General features: G+C 44.3%; 1 pseudogene across 1 annotated transcript; it reads right to left on the bottom strand.

Moving 5' to 3' along the window:
• Positions 1–8,678: 8,678 nt before the first annotated feature.
• On the bottom strand, positions 8,679–9,887 carry LOC307051267 (PR domain zinc finger protein 14-like; annotated as a pseudogene). Its single transcript has one exon. The product of its transcript is annotated as a PR domain zinc finger protein 14-like (transcript).
• Between the last annotated feature and the right edge of the window lie 5,022 nt (positions 9,888–14,909).

Here is a 14,909-nt window from a genome sequence, read left to right as displayed (position 1 = left end):
TGTGTGTGTGTGTGTGTGTGTGGTGGCGGCGGCGAGGGCGGGGGAAGCGGTGCCAAGCTGTGTCTCGGGCGGCGGCGGCAGGCCGGTCACCCCGGGAGAAGGAGGTGCGCGCCGGGCCGGGCGGCGGCAGCGCGGGTTGGGGCAGGCGGCGGCGCACGCTGCACAGTCACCGGGAGTTGCGCGCCACGGCCGCGGGGAGACATACACTGGCCCGCCGGGCCCGGCTCAGCGTCGGCGCCGCGGGCTGCGCACGGCTCCGCCGCCGCCCAGGGCCCTCGCACTGCGCCCCGCTTCGCTCCAAGTTACTTTGGCGGCCTGTAGGAAACTGCAGGAAGAGGGCTCCGTGTGGATGAGGGGGCTTCCCGCCTGTGGTCCGGGGAGTCTGAGGACCCCCTTCCCCCGCCTCCTCTGTGCTTTAACCCGGTAACCCCTGGAAATCTCGGAGGAGTCTCGTAGGTGCTACGGGTTCGGGGCGGTGCGCCGAGAAGGGTGGAGATCTGGAGCCAGAAACCCAGCCCCGCCGGCGTCCTGGAACTGGTTAAGCGGCAGCTAAGCGGGCGAGGAGCGGTCTTGCCTCGCAAACCTCAAAGAAAAGTTTGGCTTTTCGCGTCTTCCGGCAGGTCCCCTGTCGGAGTCGGACTGCGACGGTGGCGGGAGGCGACACCCCGGCCGCTGCCTGAGTCTCGGGGATTTCTCGCGCGTGCTTTTCTTGGCCGGGAGTCGGTGCACCAGAGTGAATGGAGAGCAGAGGTCTGAACCAGCCAGCCAGGCGGAGCTGGGATGCCGAAACCTGCAGGACGATGCCAATCCAACTGTTCAGCTGGAGAGCGGGAGGGGAAACAATCACTTTCAAATGAATCCCTCCAACTCCTGGATGGGCTGATGTCAGTCTCCGATCGCCTTCCGGGAGCAAGAATGAGCCCCCAGACGCGGTGCCAAGAGCCCTGGTTGAGCTCTCAGAAGTGTCCCTGCGACTCCGACTGGTCCGACCCCAAGCCCGGCAACTTGTAGAGAGGCATCAATCAGTTTGAAATGCGAAAGGAGAAAAAAAAAGAAAGAGCGCACGAGAGCGTGTGGCACCTCCCCGATGACTACATCAGAAAACCTTCCCGATCCTCCCGCAGCTGCTCCTCTTTCCCTCCTTGGGCACAGCAGCAACAAGAGGTGAAAACCACCGACAGAATCGCAAAACCTTTACCAGGCGGGAAAATAAACTTGAGTGCAGCAGCAGCAGCAGCACGAGCAGCCCGGGAGGGATTGAAACGACTGGCGAGAAGTGGAAAGGGGTAAAAGTCAGTTTTGCAAAAGAGAAAAAAAAAAGAGAGAGAGAAAATGCTTTATGGGAAAAATTTCCTCGGGCACGCCCCCTCGTTAATGACCTGCGTGTAAAGCCGACAGCAGCGGCAACCCAGCAGCAGCAGCCGTACCGGAGCGCGAGGCCGCGCGCGTGAACGTGGACGTGGGCGGTGCGGGGGGGGGGGAGTGGGCGTGGAGCGCAGGGCGCGGGGTCGGAGGGCGGCGCGAGCGCCGGTGTGAGCTCCGGACCGACAGGGGGAGGCGCCGCCAGCCCGAGCCTAGCCAGCGCTGCTGCCGCCGCGGCCCGGGTCATGTGGGCTGCTTTTTTTTTTTTTTTTTCTTCCCTCGCAGTTTACTTGGGAAGGGGTGGGGGGTGGCAGGAGCAGCCAGTCAGGGAAAGGCCTGCTGTTTGCTTACAGATCGAGTTTTTTTTCTCTCTCTTTACTCCAACCGGATTGGTCTGCTCCACGAGAAAGAGGCGTTTTCCTAATCTCCTCCCTTCCCCACGCCTCCTAACCCCCCTCCCGGGCCCCACCTTCCAGAAACCTGACTAATTGAATTACTGGGAGTGCTGAGGCGCTCTCTCCTCCGCCCGAACCCGGCAGCCGCGCGTAACCCTTTGGATGCTGAATTCCGTCTGGCCTGAGGAATGATTTGACATCTTTTTAGCTGAGGGTAGGGTCTTTCAGTTACAAAAGAACCGGTTCCCACCCTGTATCCGGAGAGCCGAAATCTGTCTCCGGGGCCCCTCAAGTGACACGCAGTCCCAACAGCCGGCTGGCAGGCAACGACAGTGACTACGTGTTCTTGGAAATCTCTGTCCTGTTCTTCACAAGGCGCATTGCCCGGCGCCGGGCTATCTGAAAACCTGAGCATCTCTCATGTGCCTTTCAACTCCCCTCTTCCTACCAGGGATTTAAAGGTTCATGAGCAGGAAGCAAGACTTTTCTTTAAAGTGATGCTTTGAAAACACGTTTTTAGATCGAGAAAATCACAGGGTAAAGTGATTACAATTCAGTGCGAATCTTCGGCAGGGAGGAAATGAATGCGGCAGGGCAGCCCACCCGAAATACCGTACACCTTTTCTATTTCAACTCCGAGGTTGGTTCACTGCCCACTCCCCAAAGGATAAATGCTTTGAACGAACCTGGTCGGGGAAGAAATGGAGGTCAGGGAAGGAATTCCTTTATAATTGGAAAAGGCCTTGCGTTCCCGAGTTTCTAGAGCAGGTTGCAGTGCCTCGGGCCCTCGGCCGCCACCGCCGCGCGATCACCTGACAGCGAGTCGGTCCTCGCGCCTCGGGACGTGTGCCGGTGTCCTCCAGCGCCCGGGAAGCTAGCCAGGCGCCCGGCGCTGCGGGGCTACAAACTCTCGAGACTCGCCCTCGTGGGGCTCCGCGGGCTGGGGCCTGAGTGGTATTATTCTCTCTAACTCTCTAGGGAATTTGCTGCCTCAGCGAGAAGGGCTAATCCCAAGAAAGAAAACAGCGTACTTTTGCTCCCAGACCTGCCTGTTCTTCCTTTACTTATTAGCCCAATAAAATCAAAGATCACGTTCTTCCTCCTGCGCTTTCCAGTCCTCGAGCTCTAGATTTCCAGGCGCTTCGGAGCTGTTTGGAAGCGTCCAGACGCCCTCCAGTGGTTGGCCTGCAGTCCGCACCCAGCGGGGCTATTACCTATAGTTCAGCCGGGATTGAGTTTGATGGAGAATCTGGGGTCATGAACAATACCGATTTGAGAGGAAAGGAACAGTCCACATCGGCATGGGATTACCTGTATGTCACGGGCTCTTGCCTAGAAGTTGAGTAGTTTCTCAATTACAGAAATTTTTCCTATCTGCAGACACCTGAAATTGTCCTAGAAAAGTAACTCTTCTGTTTTGTGAGTAGATATAAATTGCAATCTGTGTAATTATAGATTGCACTACAGACCACTCTAACAAACCAAACACCTTCCTAAATTAAGAAATGTAAATTCAGAATATTAATACAAATTCTTCTCTACCATCTGTATATTTCACAAAATTCCAGCAGTGAGAAGTCGGAAAACTTAAGCTAGAGAACTGAAGGATAAGCTTTAATTTTTTAAATCAAATTTTCACTTAAAGCGTTATCTGATTTCCTCCCCCCCAGTGCCCCCCAGTTTTGCTGATGTTCAAGTTCTTGGTCTATTTTAGGGTGCACTTTTTTTTTCTGTTGTAGGAAGGATGCATTTCTTCCTTCAGTCTTTCTGATAGTAGCTCTAATAGGTGCTCCTATGACAGACAGTTTTGCAGGAAATATTCTGGACCCTTTTAAGGGACATATGTATCTTTAGGAAGATGAGAATTCATGACTCCTATCTTGGGGAAAATGCTGATTCTCATCGGAGAGACTCTTTATCAGGGAAATATCAGGTATCAGGGAGTTAGCAAGCTGGCTTCCTGTGGCATCAAAGCCAAAAGGAGTAAAGAAAAATTATATCCACTTATTTCCTATTTAAAACACATACTGTAAGCAAATGTGAAAAATCAATATATCAAAAGAATATAGATGTTCTGATATTTCAAATATTTCCAATTTGTTTTAAAGTCTGGATAGTCACATTTTAAGCAGAAAAAGAAAATCATACATGATGGTTTTCCTTAAAATGATTCAGGGAGTTGGAATAAAACGCATTGGAATTTGCAGCTGTTCAGAACATAATTCAAACGTCTATGAGAAATAATTCATAAACTTAAATCAAATGCCTCCTTCTGGCATTATATACCTAAGTAATTATTGATATTGGAGTAACTAAGCAGCAATGTGACAGATACACACTTAGATAAAGTTTGAAGAGAGGTATTATTAAATATACGTACCATTAGATAATGTGGCTTTGTCTCCTCAGGAAAATATTGAAGTGATTTGAATTTACACAAATCAGCATTATAGAAAATAATTATGATTAGCCCAGTGTCATAGAGGCAATGACTCTAAAGTTGGCCATTTAAAAGATAAGTAGCGTTTTGCCAAATTCAGAAGGAGGTTCCAGTATGTCAGAGAGAAAACAGCAAGAAGCTAAATCATGGAGGAATAAAGGTGCAGGGAGTGTTCAAATGCTTTGAGTTCAACAACATTGAAAGAGGGTTGAAGGGAGCTGAGACCTGAAAAGTTGGTTGGAAATGGACTGTAAAAGGGCTTAGCTATATTCTAAATATATTTGGGTTTAAAGCTACCGGTAACCAAGTGCACTGGTGGTTTTCAAACAAGTGACACTGAAAAAATGACACTGAAGCAATGCTTCAAATTAAAATACAGATAGGGATTTATCTTTCTATTTATTTGTTTATTATTTTTTGGCCTTGAACTATCTAGGTGGGTGTTCTAACCTTGGCTGTGAGTTAGAATCACCTTGAGAGCTTTTTAAAAAAGAACGTGCCAAGGCCCCACTCCCTGTTTTAGGTTAGGGGCCGGGATTTTGGATCTGTAATTTTTAAAAGCTCTCCAAGGAATTCTAATTAGCATAGAGAATAGAGAATCACTGATCTAGGTAATTTCTTTTTACCTTAATGAGTTCAATATTTCATGAAAAAAAAAAAAAAGTAAGTTCTGTACTTAGGAGAAATGTCCCAGCTAACCATCAAGGCAGGAATGTTGATACTTCCAAGAAATGAATTTCATGATCCTCTCTATTAAAATGAAGTGATACTATAAAAATAATTTTCACACAGCACAAAACAGAATACCATCTCCAAGACGTGGTTGCAGTGCAAAGTTTACTTTCAAATATGGATTAGTCTTCCTTTTTAGACTAGTCTGGACTTCCTTTTTGTATTAGCTGCCTCCAGATAGAAGTGGAGATCTATTGAGTCAAGTGTCCAGATAAATAAATGAAACAAGCTGGTGTATCAAACCCCACAGTCCACTGACTAAGCAACTCTTGTCTAATATAGCAGTTATATGCAGAAGAAATAATAAAGGAAATAAACTCAAGACCAAAGATTAAAAAAATAATAATTAGACGAAAAAACTTTCTAACAGATGACTATCATAATGGCATTTAAGCTAACCCCGCTATCTATCTTCCCAGAACTTTAGAATTCATTCCAAAGGCCTAAGAACCCAGGTTCTATCACCAAACTGTCACCCAGCTATCCTGTGCACAGACTATTTGAAGTTACTTAATGAAGCCTCCTCTCTTCTTTTTTTTTTTTTTTTTTTTTTTTTTTTTTTTGCGGTTCGCGGGCCTCTCACTGTTGTGGCCTCTCCCGCTGTGGAGCACAGGCTCCGGACGCGCAGGCTCAGCGGCCATGGCTCACGGGCCCAGCCGCTCCGCGGCATGTGGGATCTTCCCGGACCAGGGCACAAACCCGTGTCCCCTGCATTGGCAGGCGGACTCCCAACCACTGTGCCACCAGGGAAGCCCCCCTCCTCTCTTCTTTACCCCCTTTTATAAGAGCTTTCTCAGAATCTTTAGGAATAACTCTTCACTAGCTTTTCTTTCCTTATAGACCTTAGGAAATGCTCCTTTTCTATTTCTGATCTAGTTGCCTCTCCTGGGTGCAGCCTAAAAGAGGGAGGAAAAGAACCCTCTACTAAATAGAGTACCATGTCTTTACCTTCAGCTGTGACCTTCAACTTCCATCATGAATTTTCCACTTTTCCTCATTCTCTCTTTAATTTTCTGGCACTTCCTGGAGTTTGTCTCCCAGCATGCCTTCTCTTGAAGTCTGTGCATAAGTAGAAGCAGTTTTACAAGTTGCTGAAATATCCTTAAAGAGGCATTTTTAGAATTTCTTACTTATGAATTGCCTATGTGTTGTTTTGCTCATTTCAAAATATAGTTTAAATAAGACCTACATAGCAAACTTTTTAAACATACAGAATTTTGAGCAGTCATTTTGATAAACAGCTAAACCAAATATTTAGGCACACATGTAAATATGTGTTATGTTTCTGTGTATTACAAATGTGTATGTGCTTACATATAATTTCAAAAGAAGCAAACAAGAACTGGTTGATTCAATCAATTTCCACATCACTTTTCATTAGCTAGACTTCAGTATATATACCATAGAGCTATGTGGCCAATATTCAACCATAAAGCTGATATTGGTAGGTGATATTATTCCCATGAGAAATGTTTGTCTTGTCTTTTACTATTTGAACATGTATGTACTGCTCTGTATTTCCCCTCTTCGAATTTTTAAATAAAAATCACCAAATAAGATCTATCTGCATTTTAAAAATCTAATCGGGCTTCCCTGGTGGCGCAGTGGTTGAGAGTCCGCCTGCCGATGCAGGGGACACGGGTTCGTGCCCCGGTCCGGGAGGATCCCACATGCCGCAGAGTGGCTGGGCCCGTGAGCCATGGCTGCTGAGCCTGAGCGTCCAGAGCCTGTGCTCCGCAACGGCAGAAGCCACAACAGTGAGAGGCCCGCGTACCGTAAAAAAAAAATAAAATAAAATAAAAATCTAATCAATCAACTAAGTATACTATCCTAAAATGGTCCTTGTGAATTATTAAATAAGATTACACTCCTTGCTTAAAGGAATACAGATTACCATGAACGCACATTACAAAATAAATAAATAAATAATAAATAAGAATTTGTATTTGTTTTATTACAATGGCAACATAGATATCTGCAGCATACCTTTATTTAAATAAAAAGAATATATGTAGCCTTTTCAGAAATAAAGTTAACCTGTACTTTGTTTTCAAATATATACAAACTAATAATTAGGATACTTTTCTCCCACCAGCTACAACTACCATCATCCAAAAAGCATGTAAGTTTGTGTGCTTTTGTATTTTTTTGTTTAGAGACACCCCCCAAGGGGGCTAGAACATCTTTTTAAAAATTTAATTGATGCCATTATGTACATACACATATATACACATGTAGCATATTTATGAGCATATATACAGGCAGAGAAAGAACTTATTTTTCAATCAATGTTCACCCAAGATTTTCATCAACTTCTGTGAGAATTCTATTTAAAGACGAGCAGAGGATATAACCCTTAGTCAGTGAGCATGATTTCATGAAATAGGAAATGTTGTTTCTAAGCCCCTTTTTAGCACTGGCTTTACGTCGTCTCCCCAGATCTAAACTGGCTAAGCAAAATAGAATTATGGCAAACTAAGAAACTCTTTCCTCAAACTATGTGCATATTTTTTACATAAAAGTCTCAGGGGATATTTTGGAGTGTGGATTTCTTTTTTTTTGTAGTCATCTAAATAATTGTCTCAAATTTTTTCCCATTTTTCTTGGCCATGGTAGAGATGGTCTTTTAAAGTATATTATTTATTTTTTAGGAAAATTGTCCTCTTACTGCAGATTTATAACTCTAGTCTGAGACTTCCAAATACCTTATGCCAACATTGTAAATTTTATTGTGATGTCATAAAGTTACAGTTAGGGTATAATTTTTTTAAAGGCATTTCATTTTGTAGTTTGGAATAATAGTTATAAAGCTAGTCTCTATAGAAACCACTGTAACTTGTGATTTTAGAACATCAGCTAATAATGCAGAGGATTATTGGCCAAAACTTTTTTTCTTTTTGGATTTTTAAAGAATTTATTCTGTTAAGAAATATAACAGGGGATGATGGCCACAGACATATTACAGTTGCGGGCCCGGGGCCAATAGTAGAGAAAAAGCCTCCTTTTTTTTTTAATCGTGATTAATCAAAGACTCTACTCCTAGTCCCTGAAATGAAATATAGTCCCTTTCAGGGTTGATGTTGAGTTTCCAGACCTTTAAGCACTAATAACAGCCAGCTCTCATTATTTCTAGGTGAATTCAACAATACTCCATTCTTGGGCTTCCCTGGTGGCGCAGTGGTTGAGAATCTGCCTGCTAATGCAGGGGACACGGGTTCGAGCCCTGGTCTGGGAGGATCCCACATGCCGCGGAGCAGCTACGCCCGTGAGCCACAACTACTGAGCCTGCGCGTCTGGAGCCTGTGCTCCGCAACAAGAGAGGCCGCGATAGTGAGAGGCCCGCGCACCGCGATGAAGAGTGGCCCCCGCTTGCCACAACTAGAGAAAGCCCTCGCACAGAAACAAAGACCCAACACAGCAAAAATAAATAAATTAATTAAACTCCTACCCCCAACATTAAAAAAAAAAAAAAAAACCAACATCACTGCAGGTAAAACTCTGAACTTTAATTTAAAAAAAAAAAACAAAAAACAAAAAACAATACTCCATTCTTGTTAGAAATTGTGAAAGATGTTTCTGTGAAAGCTGTTAAAACCACAGTCAAGAAATCTGGTAAATTCTGCTAATTGGTCAGTTCCATTATTCTGTTTCTCGTCTCAATCTAACTATCATTTGTTTGTAAGATACACCCATAAACAAGAAACATCAAGACAGAAATACAGAGGCACTGTCCTCAAACTCTCTGAGGGCTAGCAGTCTTCATGAAACTTCATGTGGGAGTAGAAGGCTTCTTGATCTGGGAAGGTTTTCCCACAGATGTAACAGGAACGGCGCCATCCTCCTTGTGTGAGCGTCGGACATGGCTGTTGTGGGCAGCATGGGACGCAAAAGATTCAGCACAGTACTTGCATTTGAAGGGTTTCTCCCCGGAGTGCTTCCTGATATGTGTGCGGAGTATACTAGAGGCAGTGAACTTCTTTGTACAATACACACAGTGGTAGAGTCTGTCTCCAGAGTGGACTCTCATGTGTTTGTTTAGGTTGGAAGATTGAGAGAAACATTTCCCACACATAGAACACTTGTGAGGCTGATGCTTCTCATGAACGTGAAGGATATGGATCCGGAGCCGTTCTCACTTCTCAAAGGATTGTTTGCATAAAGAACAGGGAAATTTCCTGTCACCCTTGTCCACACATGGGGTGTACTTGAGATGCTTGTCTCTGTAATATTTGTAGGTAAATACTTTTCCACATCTTTCACACCTGTACCCTTCTGCAGACTCTTCCAAGGTTCCAGATGCCTGGTTCCCCTGCTTTATGACCTGCAGGCTCACAGGAATGTCCAAAAACTTCTCAGAGCAATCTCCATACCACACAAGGAGCTCTGGCTTCTGGTAGATCTCCCTGCAGCTTTCATAAAAGATCTGCCCTTGACATTGTACGGCAACTAAGTTCTGCTCCATGGGGAAACGAGCACAGTTGACATAGGACATCCAGTTCCCTGTACCTCCTTTTCCATCAATAAAGTGGCTCAAATGACCATCTTCAATGAAGTCCCACATCAGGGAATTATCCCCGTACGTTCTGACTTAGCTGGTGTTGACCACTTTACCCTAAAAAGGGCCCGAACCTGACTCCTTTGATTGTGACAGGGCTACTGAAGAACACACCAAAATGTGCCACTTCACCAAATTTCATCCGCCCGAGGCAGAGACCTTCTGGTAGCTGAAGGGAGTTGTTATCCAGAGTCTGAGGAAGAGAATCAGACCCAGAGCTGTCTGTGGGGACCAGGAGGCCCAAAATTGCGTGGTGCAGGTGGGCGGAGTTCTGATGGCTGGGCATGACCCCATATAGAACTAAGTGCAGGTCTTCCTGGGTACAGTGGTAATGGTGAGATGCCCTCCCCTCTTGGTTCACGAGTTTGGGGCCATCCTCAGAGCGCTCTCTTTGAGAGTGCATCAGCCGAGTGCTCCAAAACTTAAAATGAGAAATATGTTACTGAAATGACTCTTTCTAAACTCAAGTCTGGAAGGAAAATGTGCTGTTAAAATGATTATCTTTTAATCAGAGATTATCACTCTCATTTTCCATTAGTCTACCTTTTTGGGGGCATATGATGTATACTAAATTAAATAGGATTTATTGGTTCATCTAGATTCTGAATTACCCTCCGTTCCTACAGATTAGGAGAGTGTTTTCTTAGCCCTTTTCCTTGAAATCCATCAGGATCTTCTACGTGGACTAGCTAGTATTCTGCACACTTCCAATGCTTAATAAATATTACATTATAATATTAGCATAATAATAAATCATCTAAAGTATTACATGGGCTATTAAGTGAGATCCTATTCAGTTTGAGCCAAGACATCAAAAAGTTTTGTTTTCTCTATATGCATACAAAGTAATTTTAAAACTCCCTTTCCAGAAAATGTCCTTGCATCCATAAGATGTCTACATATTACAGAGTGAAGTGGTGAAGTGTGTATCTTCCAGTTATGTATTTCATTGGCTCAATTTATTCTGGGGCCTGAATTTGCCATTTTAATAAGAGGAAATTTAAAATTGGGCAGACAAAAATGGAAATAGCACCATTTGTCAAGTAAATGCCCTTTTCCCAATGGCAATTCTGAACTCTTTATAAAGGATTTCCAGGCCAGCAGCTAGGTAGTGTTCCTTGCCACTAAGAAGTTCTGCTTTGTCTGTGATTGGTTATGTCACACACACCTAGACTAACAACTACTGAAAACATGAGGATTTTCTTTATAGTTACAGAAACAAGAATGAAGTAAAAAATATTCTGTTAATAAAATCTCATTCTAACTGGTTGCTCTGAGGCAGGTCCTAGTTAGAAACTGCCATCAAAGCTAAAAATAAAGACATTTCCCCTTCCAAAAGTATTGTTCAAATATTACACATTTTATCTACCAATACGTGACTCAAATAGGATAAAAATGATGCAGAATCTGTGATAGATAGCAAAATGGCCAAAACTTTTTTCTCCTGTACAGTTTAACTTTGCAGTTAGCCCCTCGCATCAATAGAGAGTCTATTTTTTCACCCCTTGAATCTGAGCTGACCTTGGACATCCTTTGGCTGAAAGGCTGTTGAGCCAATTCTGAGCCACACCTCAAGAGGCTTTCAAGTTTCCACTGTTTCTCTAGGAACCCTGCCCAATGGCCATATGGACAAGCCGAAGCTAGCCTTCTGGTTGATGAGAGACACGTAGCTCATTCACCCCCACTGTCCCAGGCAATCCCCAGATGTAGAGCTAACCAGCTGACTGGCAGTGACCAGCAGATACATGAGAAATTTCCAGCTGAGACTAGAAGAGCTTCACAGCTGAGCCCAGCCTAAACTGCCCACCCAAAGAATCCTGTCCTCAATAAATGGTCCTTGTTTTGAACAACGAAATTTTGGAGTGGTTTGTTATATAGCAATACACAACAGATTCATCCATTTCTTAAATTATAGGAAATAAAATTTTGGATATTATTCACGTCAAATTAATGTTATTCTTTCATAACTTTGATTTCCATTACTGAGTTACTTGGTGCTAAATCTGTAATTGGGGAACTTCCCTGGTGGCACAGGGGTTAAGAATCTGCCTGCCGGGCTTCCCTGGTGGTGCAGTGGTTGAGAGTCCGCCTGCCGATGCAGGGGACACGGGTTCGTGCCCCGGTCCGGGAAGATCCCAAATGCCGCGGAGCGGCTGGGCTTGTGAGCCATGGCCGCTGAGCCTACGCTTCCGGAGCCTGTGCTCCGCAATGGGAGAGGCCACAGCAGTGAGAGGCCTGCGTACCGCAAAAAAAAAAAAAAAAAAAAAAAAAAAAAGAATCTGCCTGCCAATGCAGGGGACATGGGTTCAAGCCCTGGTCTGGGGAGATCCCACATGCCATGAAGCAACAAAGCCCGTGCGCCACAACTACTGAGCCTGTGCTCTAGAGTCCGCGAGCCACAACTACTGAAGCCGCGCGCCACAACTACTGAAGCCTGTGCGCCTAGAGCCCGTGCTCCACAACAAGAGAAGCCACAGCAATGAGAAACCCATGCACCACAACTAAGAGTAGCCCCTGCTCGCCATAACTAGAGAAAGCCCGCATGCAGCAATGAAGACCCAAAGCAGCCAAAAATAAATAAATTTATTTATTTTAAAAAAAAACTGAAACTTTAAAATAAATAAGTAAATAAATCTGTAATTGGTGACATGGTTTTCTGAATATTTCTAATAGGAGTGTTTGTTTCTGCTACTTCATAAATTTCATAGGGAGTCTTTTTTCTTCAATAAAAACTTTACATGGAACCCTAAATGAACACAATTAACATTCAGGCCCTTCTGATCCTCTTAGCATAATGTCATTTGGTTAGAATAGCAAGCCTGAAGAGATGATTTATCCAGAGGTGATTCTTCTTCTAAAGTGGCATCCAGCCAGAAAAAATGAAAAGGTAAAATCAAAGGAAGCTATGTTTAGCTTCATCTCAAATCTCCACATCACTCACTACATTGATTTAACGTCATGGCACCTCCATCTTTCAGCAGGAGGATCTGGCACAGACAGAAACTGTAGTGACCCTGTAAGGGTCATCTTGCTGTCAGCCTCAAATTACAACATCTCTGCTCTTGGCTGACAGCCATGGCAGGACTGGGGATGTACAGCCCTCTTTCCATAGGTGGAATAGATGGGTTTCAAGGAAGTGAGATATAAAGTGAAATGTCATATATCAAGTCTTCTCTGCCTATAATTTAAAGTTCTAAAATGGGAGAAAGTTTTGTCAAGTTCCTTATATGCAATCCCCCTAAGTCTGTTTACTAACCTGAGTTTCTAATCTGTGCCACATAGGGTGGAGTCTAATCCAGACTCAAAGTTGTCTTGTCAGCATTCATCTCACTTTCTTCCTCTGCAGCAACTGAACCACTGGCCACCCTTTCTTCTCGAGACTTCCTTACTCTTTGATATTTGTTACTCCACATTTTCAGAGTTCTCTTCTTTTGTCTCCAACTAGTTTCTTCTGCCTGCTTGACTATGACTCACAGCCCAGTGCCAGGCACACAGTGAACACAATACATATTTGTGGTATGAATGTCCAGCCCTTAAATATAGGTGTTTTTCTTTAGCCCTCTTTTCTTTCTTACTGACATGATCTTTAACATCACATTCAGATTCATAGCTCTAATTATATTTTCTTTGTGGATCAGGATAAAGAGCCCCATCAGTTCCCAAAATGAGAACGTCTGGCTAACAGACTTGATAAAGCAGTGGACTCAGCATTCTGCCAAGGGATGTAACACTTCGTTTCTCGATTTCTCATTTCTATATCCAGTTGCCTCTGAACCAATCTCAGCCACCCACTCTTACCTCCATCCGATATTTACTGCATTCTGCAGCTGGAGTGATCTGTTCCAGAGGGAACCGTCACACTCTACCAGTTAATGGCTTCCCATACCTGTCAAAATAAAGATAAAATTCTTAACATGGCTACCAACCCCTGCATGAGCTGATCCTTGCCTTCCTCTCTGACCTCATCTTACAGGACCCTCCCCACACTCACTAACTCCAGCCACAATGACTTCCTCTCATGTCCTCAAAGAAGCCATGCATCTCCCTGTCTCCAGGTGCCCCCTCTGCCTGAAACATTTAGAGTCCCACCTGTTTGACTCATATCCATCCTTCAAGTCTCAGCTCAGATGCCATTTTCTAGGGGAAGTCTCTTCTGACTCCATAGAATAGAGCAGGACTCCTCTAACCACATGGCACCGAGTTCCCTTCATACTATCAACACTGGTCCCCTGATTGAAATTGTATACTTGTGTGGCATTTCCTCCGTTTCCCCTTCTAGTTCAGTCTCTCCCCATCACCTCTCTAGAGCTTAGCACTGTACACAGCACACAGTAGACACTCTATTAATATATATTCAGTGAGGGAAGGAAAATAGTGTACTAGTACTTTACACTGTGTTTTCCCTTGTGTTTTCTGTGAGGAACCAGATCTCAGGGCTATACAAAAGGCAGTGGGGATGAGAGGGAGGAACAGTTAAGTGCCTCTCAAAGACTTGGAAATGAAGGATTTCCTTCAGAAAGTTTAACCAGAGAAGTTCTGCACAATGAACCCCAGCAGACATGTACAAAAACAGCCTTAAGGAAGTACTTGCAACCTAGAGCCAGACCTAAAGGAGGGTGTCTCCATTTCTAAAGAAGGAAGGCAGCAACCTCAAAGGGAGCCAGTCAACTATGGAGCAAAGAAAATGAAAGGAACTGAGGCAAATTCAGTTCTAATTCCTGAAGTAGTAGTCCCAGGAAAGGGTGCCTGGTCAGCTTGACAGGTAAATCCAAATTGTAAACATCTCCACCCAAGAGTCTCAGCATAACACCTGAAACATTTAACTCATCTAATGTCCTCCTTTGTTGTGAGGCCTCCAAACATTTGCACACCCTCCCCACCCACCCCCACCCTCCGCTGCGAGTAGCTTGCCATCCATTTATTTTTTCATTCATTCATAAATTTATTGAGCATCTAATATGTGCTATGCCTTGAGGCTATAGTAGTAAGTAAGACAGAACTGGTCCCTGCCCTCACAGAGTATGACAGTCTATCAAGTGACAGACAAGAAAGCAATTTACCATAAAAGTATTGGGTCCTAAAGCATAATGCTGCCTGCCTGCCTAAAATCCTTTCTTCAGAGAATCTCTCCTTCTCTCATCCGGTGACGCTATCCATTGCCATGACATAGCACACTACCATACCACCGCACCCTTATCACCACAGGGTCAGTGAGGCTGGTCAGGGCCTCACTGAGATTTGTGAATGAAGCCATTATTGAGAGGGCATCTCTTCTCTGGGGATTTTGAGTTATGTGGATATAGGTTTGGGGCTGCCAGCAACCATCTTGCCTATGCTGGGGAAGACAGCCACCAGATCTAACAAATTAAGATACAGTACACAATTATTTGTTCAATCAACAAACACTTATTGAGCACCTACTCTG

Source organism: Hyperoodon ampullatus (assembly GCF_949752795.1).
Source record: "Hyperoodon ampullatus genome assembly, chromosome: 4".
NCBI classification, from domain to species: Eukaryota; Metazoa; Chordata; class Mammalia; order Artiodactyla; family Ziphiidae; genus Hyperoodon; species Hyperoodon ampullatus.
This window is presented reverse-complemented; position numbering and strand designations above follow the sequence as displayed.